Source organism: Protopterus annectens, chromosome 12.part0 (genome assembly GCF_019279795.1).
Source record: "Protopterus annectens isolate FY-2018-M chromosome 12.part0, PAN1.0, whole genome shotgun sequence".
Taxonomy (NCBI): domain Eukaryota; kingdom Metazoa; phylum Chordata; order Ceratodontiformes; family Protopteridae; genus Protopterus; species Protopterus annectens.
Window position 1 is genome coordinate 213890576 of NC_056746.1, and position 8951 is coordinate 213899526.

The 8951-nt window shown below is 38.1% G+C and overlaps 1 pseudogene; it reads left to right on the plus strand.

The window, feature by feature from the left end:
* The first annotated feature begins 2292 nt into the window (after positions 1-2292).
* On the plus strand, positions 2293-2439 carry LOC122817416 (annotated as a pseudogene).
* The last annotated feature ends 6512 nt before the right edge of the window (positions 2440-8951 follow it).

Sequence of the window (8951 nt, forward strand, 5' to 3'; positions counted from 1 at the left end):
CTAGGGCTGATAGCCTAGTACCAACCTATGAACCTATGACACAAAATAGAAGCTGTTTTTTCCTGTTTGCCCAGAATTTTTAAATACTAAGAAAAAGGTTAAATTAAATTAACACAACTTATCTGAGGTATGATCCCAGTTATTTGCATTAGGGGTAATATATAATTATCGCCCATAGGATGGGTGAGGCCAGTCTCAAACCAAATGGGATAGATTAATTCAAGCACAAATAGAGAAACTGGTTAGGCTTAAAAAGGCCCCACAAGAGCATCTAGCCTAGTACTTACCTATGAACCTATGAATACTGCAATAAACTAAGAGTAAAAAAGAAATCCGTATAAATCTACAAATCAAAAAAATAGATATATTCACACAACATTCTCTTCTGGCAGTTTTGACAAAAGAACATTGAACTAGGCCTCACAAAGAGAAATGCAAGATTTGATCTCTGCCCTAATCTAAAACTTTTAAAACTTTAAAGAATAAATACTTACATTAAAATCACACTTCAGTAAAACAAGATGAAAACTAAGAAAGTGTATGTATATAAATTAAAAATGCACACAGCAATATGTTTTGGCAGCTCTCTCAAGAATGTTTAGAAATAGTTTTCTTTTCCTTAAATAAAAAGACTCAGTTTCCAGCTTCTTCTGCATTTCACAAGTGATTAATCCCCATAGATCAAAAAGAAACACGGGACTTATTTTTTGTACTAGTCTAAAACTTTTAAAATTGCTTGAAGAAATCTTTGAATTACTGAAACACTGCAATAAAACATAAAAACGAAAAAGGAAAAAAATATATGTAGATCAACCAAAGGTCAGACAGATTTACATAGCAGCCTGTCCAGACATCTGCCTAAAGAAAATGTTGTATTGGCTTCCATTTTCTTAAATGAATATCTAATTTACAAATTCTCCAACAATGTATAAGCAGTTAATTGTATTAAGCCTCATAGAAATAAATATATTCTTTGTTTTCTTCCCCAACCTACAACTTTTAAAACTCCAGGAAAGCAATCTTTAAATTAAATTATTACTGCAACAAGAATAAAACTAAGAAACCAATGATACTTCATCTGAATGAGAATTTCTTTTTTTAGCCGACTGGAAAAAAATATGTACTTCCCTTTCTATGTACAACTGGATATTTAAGTATTGTGTTTAACATAAGTGAATTAATAACTCCTAACAAAGGACTCATGCCAACTCAAAAGCTTGAATAATTGCAAAACATATGTTGGTCCATTAAAAGGTATTGTATCGCATCTGTGTTCCAGTGTCTTTTTGTGGTCTTCTCTTCGGTGATTTTCATAACTATTCCTGGCTGGAGATTATGTAAAATTTGTAAACAGCAGGTACTTATTCTCTTTTTCATTTTAGTGATGGCACAGTGGTGCAGTGGTAGTGTTGTCACCTTACAGCAAGAAGTTCTCTGGTTTGATTCTCAGCTGGTGGGTTTCCTCTGGGTGCTCTGGTTTCCTCCCACATTCAAAGACATGCAGCTGGAACATTTCTCTGCTGAAAATTGGCTTCATTCCAAGTTGGACCTTCCTGGTTAACAAATGTTAAATAAATAAATAAAATTGCCAAGGCAAATCAAGAAGTCTGAATGCCTCAAGGGCAATGCTGGCAAACAGAAGTGTAGGTGGTTCAACCAGTGTCCTGGGCTAGTACTATGAAACAGTGCCCCACCCCCTCAGCTCTTCAAGGGAAGAGCAAAAAAAAAGCACTTCATTCACCGTAATAAGCCAACTGATAAATGATCAGCTTATTACAGTTAGATCAACATCCCCCCATCTCTTGTAGTCAAGACCAAAAAAAAAAAAAAAAAACAACAGACATTCCTTCTGCAAGCACACCAACTAGGTAGCCAGATACATGACATCCCCCTGCTCCAGATCCCATTTTGTCTCCCTGCCCCAATCATCCTTCAACATACCTGCCTGCATGGAGTGCTACAGCACTCATGCTTTAGTGTTGTTGTTCTTCTTTCGGCTTTTCCTGGTTAGGGGTCGCCACAGTGGAATGCCGGTCTGCTAATGATTGGCAGTTGATTTTTATGGTACACCCATTCACGCATGTCTTTCGAATGCCACTCGACCGCCGGGAGGAAAAAAATTCTCCTTTTCTAAACTGTAACAAAATGCTTGCTATAAATATGGCAAACAATTGCTACAATATATACCCTGTCTGCAGGGAGTGCTACAGCTGCTCAGGTTTTAGTTAAAAAAAAAAATTGTTTTTTGAGGTGCTGCAGTGGTGCAGTGGTTAGCATTGTCACCTCACAGCAATACTTACCTGGCAGGGGGAATACCACAATCAAGAAGGTGGTTTCCCCAGGGTGAGGCTCTTCCATTGTACATTTCTAAGAGCCTAAGAGGTTCTTTGGTTCGACTCTTGGCTGAAGTTCCTTCTGTGTGGAGTCTGCCTGTCCTCCCTGCAATTGACTGAACTTTAAAGTTGCATGAGTGTGTATGTGTGTGCCTTCTGTGAAGGTTGGGCACAGGGCTGGCAACTCAACCCCATAAAAAATCCACTGCCGATCAATAACGGACTGGTGATCCACTGTGGTGGCCCCTAACTGGGAAAAGCTGAAAGATTAAGCAAACTGCTTGCCACAATGTAGCAAGCATTTGCTACAGTTTGGACCAAGGATGGAGTCAGTATTACTTTAAAGACTGGGATTGACAGGTTATGCGCCCCAACACTTTGTGTCAGGGGCAGTAGCCCCACTTGCCCCACCCTAGTTATGCTAGTGCTGGCAAATTGTTAGAACTGTATTTGTAGGCATTCTCTTATCTATCACTCTTACCTCAGAGCTTTCTTTTTTCACACTCATTTTGCAATACACCTTTTGAGTTCTTCACTTGATAAAGTCAGCCTTCACTAGTTAGTTACCTCTTCAAGGATGAACACAGCAAGTTCACAGCTGTATAAACATTCAAAGCCTGGAGAATTTGTTGTACACCACCACTATTCACTTCCTTCTTTCCTACTTGGTCATTTTTCCCTGATTATTTTAATTCCATCTTCCATGCTATCTGTAAGGAATATTTAGCAACATTTAGATTGTTTCTATTGTACTGACTTTGCAGGTTTTCTCATGATGATGGCCACTGATTGAATATAAAGTAACAGTGACTGACAACTGATCATACTTTTGTTTTGACCCCCTTCACCTGACTCTGATGCATCTTTCATCAATAACTAGTGATCGGTTACCTAATTGCTACTTTCTGACCTTTACAGCAACAGAACCTCTACCTTTTGTTACCTAGTTGTATGTCACTTTTAACTTACTAGTCCTTTGTTTTAAATAAACTTTTCATTATTTATAGATATATATATAGATATATATATATATGTGTGTGTGTGTGTGTGTGTGTGTGTGTGTGTGTGTGTGTGTGTCTGTGTGTGTGTGTGTGTATGTGTGTGTGTATCCAAGTGTCTTCATTTTAAGTACTCAAAACATCATGAAGCCTTTATGTCTTCTGTTTCTGTTGGCTGTATAAATGATTTTATACACAAGCCACTTTTCTTCCTTAGATTGGCAGATTTGTAATGCAGCTTTTGCTTTTACCCACATGATTTTATGTCAAAGAATGCAGTAATGTCTGCCTTATTACTAACTACATTCATGGAATGCGGTAAGGTCACAGAATGCACACAGCAGTGTTTTTCGCGCAAAATGATTGTACTCTTTTTGATCCAGATGTTGATAATTCTCTTTTAAAAGGAAAAAGATGAACTAAGGCATTGTTTAAGAAAGAAATCAAAGCTTTATTATTTGCATAAGTTACACTGCTGCATCTCACTTTGTCTCAGATATATGCTACCTCTATAGGATCGTCAACTCTGAAAAGGGATGCTGTATTTCCAGCAGTCCCAGACAAGTAAAAACTCCTATAAGTTAAAAACTGGTACTGTACATGTCACTTCAAATCTGGCACTACCATGGTGAATTTGTGGACTCTGATAGGTCTGTTCCCTTTCTTGAGCACTACACATACTTGGGTTTAGTTATCAAACACAGAAAATACAATTTATTTCACTGCTGGGATGATTCAGACAGTTGGCTGCCCACTGGTGAGCAGTGAAGTATGTGATAGAGACATACTAAAATACTTTATACAGGCTTTTTTTATTTTACTTATTGTCTCCAAGTCGGTATGGGCTCTTTTGTAACCATAACTCTTGTACCTTTCTGGCCGCAACCATAAGTACACACTTTAAAGAATACATGTTTTCTGTACTGAGGTTCCAGATTGTGTGTGTGTGTGTGTGTGTGTGTGTGTGTGTGTGTGTGTGTGTGTGTGTGTGTGTGTGTGTGTGTGTATGAATCTGTGTGTATGCTTGCATGTGAATATGTGAGTGTGTGCTCATGCTCGCATGCTAATGTGTGTATATATTTCTTATCTGTGTGTCTGTGTCTGCATATCAAGGGAAGGGTCAGTACGTGCCTTTTTTTTGGCACATAGCTTACATATGGCTACTTACACTACTCAGGACTATGTGAAGAGCAGACTTCTGCATCAAAAACAAGTGTGCTACTTGTGCTACTAACACTGTGTTCAGACTCTCTAGCACACACAGGAATGATCATTTGTTAAACAAAACAGTTACACATTGAAAACAGACTTAGCATGAGCAGCAGTAAACCACCCTTCCCTTGACGCTCACAGTTCCTTGAAAATGTACTAAAGCTCACAATTCCTTGAAAATGTACTAAAGCTCACAATTCCTTGAAAATGTACTAAAGCTCACAATTCCTTGAAAATGTACTAAAGCTCACAATTCCTTGAAAATGTACTAAAGCTCACAATTCCTTGAAAATGCATTGAAACTAAAAGTCTGGTAGATGATGCAGAGGATTCAAGTTCTTGACTCCTGTAACTATTGTACAGGGTTTGAGCCTGGTTAAATTGACTAACCTGTCAACCCTAACTAGGGAATTTCACACACACACACACACACACACACACACACACACACACACACACACACACACACACACACACACACACACATTCTGCTCTAGTTTAAATGTGCGTGTGTTGTACTAAAGACACATGCACAGATGCTACTAGGGACACAATCTGCATGCGTCCTTAAAGAAGAAATGTAACACACATGGAGTGCATTCGTAAATAGGAAATGTAAGTTTGTGACAGCCCCCTGATCAGTGGGCCCTGGATCATTACTTGGTTGCCTAGTGATGGATCCGGCTTTGATGACATGTAGTATGCACAGAGCTGTGGTCAGAGAAGTACACTGCTGGTGTATTTCCCTATGTATATCAACAGTAGGTGCCTCTAGTCTGTAGGCTACACTCTAAACAAGGAAGTGAAAAAGCTGACAGCCATAGTGCATAATATATGTAATTTTAAGCCTTGATGTAGTACATATCCTACATTAGATCACAGATACACATTGTTAAAATGATGGTTTGAAGTCAAGAAGGTAGCAGGCACTCCATGCAATAACTTTTAGATATGTTGCAAGACCATGAGAAACATCTTTAAGCTCATAGCTGTATTAACACTCCTATAATAGCAAAGCATCTGTCAAAAGACCTATCCTATTCCCTGGACATACAGAAAGAAATATCCCATGTTAGCTAGGCTTGAGTGAGGTAGGGTTAAATAAAGGCTATGGATGAAGAGAGTTTAGAGACGTCCACTGTTATTATGGTAGTCTTCACATTCACCAAATAACATTTGACTGATAACACATTATGCAAATGTATGTGTTTGCAGAAGCCCATCTAGCTAGTTTTATCCATGCTGCACATAGTTCATTAGCTACATTTTAAACAAGTACATGAGCTTTGTATGTTGTTTCCTATTCCCTAGGACATGTGCACAGATATTAAATGGTTTGACTTAAAGTAAATGCAAAAAATGTTCTCTGGAGCCTGAAAATATTATGGCAGTTTAACTTAGAAGATTAAGGCCATGAGCTGTCTATATGTTTCAGTGTAATCCAAGTATGAGCCCATCAGTTTCCACCTGCAAACTGTGTAACTCAAAGCATATCACTTACATTGACAGTGCTCTCAGATCACCCTCACCCCTGAAAAGGTATACCCTTACCCTGTGAGGTTACGCAGTAACAAGTAAATAAAATAAATCAAAAAATGTTTCCATTCAAACCTGAGCTGAACAAATCTAGGAGTGAGGACAGTCAAGGGTCTGACTATAATGAGTCATTTGCTAAGTTGACCTGTTGAGCAATAGGTCCCTAAGACAGTGTGGCTTTTTCCATGACCACAACTCCTAATTTTTCTGGCCACAGCCCTGAGTACACAACAAGGAATACAGGCTATCTTCTGTAGCGAGCTGCATGATTTCTGGCACATTTGACACAAAAATGATTTCTAAGACGTTCTTTGTGTGAGGGATAGTGTGTATGTGTTTATTTTATTGTTATTTTTATGCATATATTTTTATAAAGCAATTCTGTCTTTGTAGGCTGAGTCTATGACATAAGTGCATGATCCTTTTTTAACCATTGCTGAAAAAAATGACTGTTTAACATCCTTTTGGAGCAGGAAGTGGTAACATACACTACTGCATTATGTTTCTGACCCTGTTGTCTGCATCCCATCCTCTCTGAGCCATAAGATTCCGTGGGAAGCAGGGTGATATCATTGCAGTCACGTTTGTTTTATGTCTTGCTAATTATGTTGCAAACTAGCTCCCAACCATAAAATAAAAAAAATAAGAAGAAGAAGAAAGAAATCTCTCACTATTCATTTACATGTTCTTATCAGTTTTCTTTCTTTTTCTTTCTTTTTTTTTAATACTGTCATTTTAAGGCATGCAAAGATGCAGAGGTTAACCTTTGTGACTAAAATACTGATATGCTACTTGGAGTCTGTGATGGATCAGGAACTGAGCAACAAAGAAAATGTCTGTTGGCAAGACACCGTGGCAGTAAGTCTGAGATACATTAGGGAAAAAAAACAGTATTTGATTTCAAGCACATGTCTCTAGTTAAAATAAAAAAAATAAATATTCTGGACTTCATAAGTTTCAACTTTCCCATGACCTGCAGGTATTGTGCTCAACCTTTGCAGAGGTGGTACAGGGGGATGGCATAACTACAACACATGCACACACTCACCAAGTCCACTGCACTGGGGCACAGAGCCATTATGCTGAAGTGTTGCTGACTAGTTCAGTTTGACTTGGCAGGCAAGTCCAAAGCTGTATTTCTAAGGGTCAGCATTTTTTAGGATTGTGTCCAAAACCCCATTCCCTTCTTGCTCTTACTGAGCAAGCTTCATAATCCCTATGTCTTGTGAAATATTCCAATTAATATGGAAAGCTCTCTGCTTTTGGCTGCCAGCCCTGGAGCTAAATGCATAGATTCTTATTGATTCAACAATGCCCAACAGGAGTTTTGTGAAAATCAATTGTAACTAGCCCTTCAGTTCTGAAATTTCTTACCACCAGCATAGCAACTAGGAAAAAAAAAACAAATATTCTTAAAGTCAGATTCTCTTTTAGAGCACAGCTACACTGTATGCTGCTGAGATGGTTTTTGCACATAAAATATGATTTAACTTTCTAAAAAAAGTTGCCTAGGATGAGGGTTCTCAAAAATGGTGTCATCTGTTTTTAAGACATGCATAATTGTCTTGCATTGTGAAGGAAAAATGTAATATGTCAGAATACCCAATAAGTAATAAAATATTTTTGGTATATTTTCTTAAATGCTACTTTTATAAAATGAGTCCATTTCATATAGGAATCCCTGTGACATGTAGAAATAAATAGTCAAGGTGTTATCTATTTAATCTACAATGGGATATGTCTAGATGGATAGAAAAATATCAAACTTCACTGAAGAGGTTAATCTCTGAGAAAAGACAAAATCTGCCAGAGATAGATTGTAGATAGGTTGTAGGTTATACTGTGTGTGTGTGTGTGTGTGTGTGTGTGTGTGTGTGTGTGTGTGTGTGTGTGTGTGTGTGTGCGTGTGTGTGTACACATGCATGTAACACATGTGCCTGTGTTTTGAGTGTATATGCATGTGTGCTTTGTGTGTCTATATGTGTGCCGTGTGTATTATGTGTCTCTGTATCTGTGTGCATTGTGCGTGTGTATGTATATGTATATGTATGTGTTTGCGTGTAATGCATCTGTGTTTTGTGTGTGTCTGTGTGTGTGTGTGTGTGTGTGTGTGTGTGTGTGTGTGTGTGTGTGTGTGTGTGTGTGTGTGTGCGTGTGTGTGTGTCTTTCTCTGCACAGGCAAAAGGATTGTCACAGCATTCACAGCATGATACAAGGAGATACATCATTTTGTCCCACACCACAATTCACTCTTTACAGCAGAGGCTGAGCTCGATGTATGTCCATTCCTATATTAGATGCAGATGATTGTACAGATAGAGGTACCCTTGAAATTCATAGACATCATTAGAAGCAGCAGTAAGAAACATTTTAGTAGGAAAGTGAAGATAAGCTGCTGATATATGTCAGGCACATCAGAGTTTTGGGCTTCGTATGAGCTTCACTCTGTCAATGACCCTCAGTGACAGAACACTGGAATGCTAAAGGTGTGTTACAAGATTGCATATGTAACAAACATCTTGATGAGTATGTAGATCAAAGAACATTAAAAGGATCAGTGTTACAAGCTACACATTTAGACAGTGTTTATGCTTCATCGAGTACATGTGATTGTAAAATTTCATCTGCTTACCTCCTAACACACACCCCATCTTGACCTCATGCAATGCTCGTTCACTGTAATTTTAGATGTTCCCTGTTTTTGTTTTCCTGGAATTTACACGTAACTAACTGGTCATGTCTCCATTCCACTCTATTACCCCCTAACATATTGTTTATGGGTTACTGCTATAACCCCTATTTACAGTAACAGTAAGGCTTATGTTTCATATATGTATTTATGTATTCATTTACATGGCAGGTAGACAAACCA